The sequence below is a fragment of the Styela clava genome, chromosome 12 (genome assembly GCF_964204865.1).
Source record: "Styela clava chromosome 12, kaStyClav1.hap1.2, whole genome shotgun sequence".
NCBI classification, from domain to species: Eukaryota; Metazoa; Chordata; class Ascidiacea; order Stolidobranchia; family Styelidae; genus Styela; species Styela clava.
The window spans coordinates 17362501-17365000 of NC_135261.1; the positions used below are offsets into that span (position 1 = coordinate 17362501).

The 2500-nt window shown below is 54.1% G+C and overlaps 2 non-coding genes across 2 annotated transcripts in view; both read left to right on the forward strand.

Annotated features, from left to right (window-relative positions):
- The first annotated feature begins 308 nt into the window (after positions 1 to 308).
- On the forward strand, positions 309 to 2117 carry LOC144430881 (small subunit ribosomal RNA). Its single transcript, XR_013479793.1, has one exon. It is a non-coding gene; the product is annotated as a small subunit ribosomal RNA (ribosomal RNA).
- Positions 2118 to 2406: 289 nt separating this feature from the next.
- The window catches only part of LOC144430983 (5.8S ribosomal RNA), a 154-nt gene continuing 60 nt past the window's right edge, over positions 2407 to 2500 (forward strand). Inside the window, exon 1 of the ribosomal RNA XR_013479843.1 lies at positions 2407 to 2500. This exon is cut by the window's right edge and continues 60 nt beyond it. This is a non-coding gene — a ribosomal RNA (5.8S ribosomal RNA).

Genomic DNA, 2500 nt, shown 5'->3' on the forward strand with positions numbered 1-2500 from the left:
ATCGAGCGTCTGGCTTGAGCGCTTGTCGGCCTTGCAGAACGGTCGCATTGTTATGACCGGGTTTTAGGCACCGCTGCAGGCGGCCGGCAGAGCTCTTGTTTGTGCGAAACTGAATGGATCGAGCCCGAGAGAGGGCGAGCAAAGAAAAAACGCAAATCGCTCCGCCTGGCACTGCCGGCGAGAGCGTGGACGTCGCGGCCAGCGACTGTCGAAGCTGAGTACGGCCGCAGGCGATCGCCTCGGTCTTAAACGAATGCGACGAGCACGCGCCGGGCGGCCCAGCAAGGGCCGAGCGCAGCTGTCGCAGCTATCTGGTTGATCCTGCCAGTAGTGATATGCTTGTCTCAAAGATTAAGCCATGCAGGTGCAAGTACGAGTTCTCGTAAAGCGAAACTGCGAATGGCTCATTAAATCAGTCTTGGTTTATTTGGTCTCGTGAGCGAAGTGGATAACTGTGGTAATTCTAGAGCTAATACATGCATTAAGCGCCGACTTCGGGAGGCGCGCTTTTATCAGATCAAAACCGACCGGGTTCGTCCTGTGACGTTTGATGACTCTGGATAACCACGCGGATCGTACGGTCTCTGCACCGACGACGTATCATTCAAGTGTCTGCCCTATCAACTGTCGAAGGTACGCTACGTGCCTACCTTTGTGATAACGGGTAACGGGGAATCAGGGTTCGATTCCGGAGAGGGAGCCTGAGAAACGGCTACCACATCCAAGGAAGGCAGCAGGCGCGCAAATTACCCATTCCCGACACGGGGAGGTAGTGACGAAAAATAACAATACAGGACTCTAACGAGGGCCTGTAATTGGAATGAGTACATCCTAAAACTCTTAACGAGTATCCATTGGAGGGCAAGTCTGGTGCCAGCAGCCGCGGTAATTCCAGCTCCAACAGTGTATGCTAAAGTTGTTGCGGTTGAAAAGCTCTTAGTTGGATTTTGGGCGAGCGCCGCCGGTCCGTCGCAAGGCGTGTCACTGGTTGCGTTCGCCTCACCTTCGGTTCTCCGTCGGTGCTCTTGACTGAGTGTCGGCGGTGGCCGATAAGTTTACTTGAAAAAATTAGAGTGTTCAAAGCAGGCTGTTCGCCTGCATAGTGTTGCATGGAATAATGGAATAGGACCTCGGTTCTATTTTGTTGGTTTTCGGAGCACGAGGTAATGATTAAGAGGGACAGACGGGGGCGTCCGTACTCTGCCGTTAGAGGTGAAATTCTTGGATCGGCGGAAGACGAACTACTGCGAAAGCATTCGCCAAGAATGTTTTCTTTAATCAAGAGCAAAAGTCAGAGGTTCGAAGACGATCAGATACCGTCCTAGTTCTGACTATAAACGATGCCAACTAGCGATCGGAAGGCGTTACCATGACGACCTTTCCGGCAGCTTCCGGGAAACCAAAGTCTTTGGGTTCCGGGGGAAGTATGGTTGCAAAGCTGAAACTTAAAGGAATTGACGGAAGGGCACCACCAGGAGTGGAGCCTGCGGCTTAATTTGACTCAACACGGGGAAACTCACCCGGCCCGGACGCAGGTAGGATTGACAGATTGAGAGCTCTTTCTTGATTCTGTGGGTGGTGGTGCATGGCCGTTCTTAGTTGGTGGAGCGATTTGTCTGGTTAATTCCGATAACGAACGAGACTCTGGCATGCTAAATAGTTACGCGACCTTCTCGGTCGGCGTCTAACTTCTTAGAGGGACTAGTGGCGTTTAGCCACACGAGATTGAGCAATAACAGGTCTGTGATGCCCTTAGATGTCCGGGGCCGCACGCGCGCTACACTGAGTGAAGCAGCGAGTGTCTAACCTAGGCCGAAAGGTCTGGGTAACCCGTTGAACCTCATTCGTGATTGGGATAGGGACTTGCAATTGTTTCCCTTGAACGAGGAATTCCCAGTAAGCGCAAGTCATCAACTTGCGTTGATTACGTCCCTGCCCTTTGTACACACCGCCCGTCGCTACTACCGATTGAATGGTTTAGTGAGATCCTTGGATCGGCCCCGTCGCGGCTGGCAACGGCCGCGTCGGCGTGTCGAGAAGACGATCAAACTTGATCATTTAGAGGAAGTAAAAGTCGTAACAAGGTTTCCGTAGGTGAACCTGCGGAAGGATTATTACCGAAAGTGGTGGAAGGCCCCGGCCGACCGCGCACTTTGGGTGCCGCCGAGAGGGCGGCCGTCAATCGGGGTTCCGCCCCGTGCGACACGCGTAACACGTTGGCATAGCAAGGCAGCCGAGTGCGATGGTGGCTTCTGGGCACCGCGCTCGATGTGCCGCCGGCCCAGCCCGGCGGTCGCTCGGCGCCGTTTGTTGGTGTTTTTGTGCAGTTGTTGTCGGTGGTGGTTTTGTGGTCGATCCCACAGTGTGACGTCCGCGCGCTTCGGCGCCGGGCGAAACGTCGAGGACGACTCTTAACGGTGGATCACTCGGCTCGCGAGTCGATGAAGGACGCAGCCAAGTGCGAGAAGTAATGTGAATTGCAGAACACATTGAACGTCGA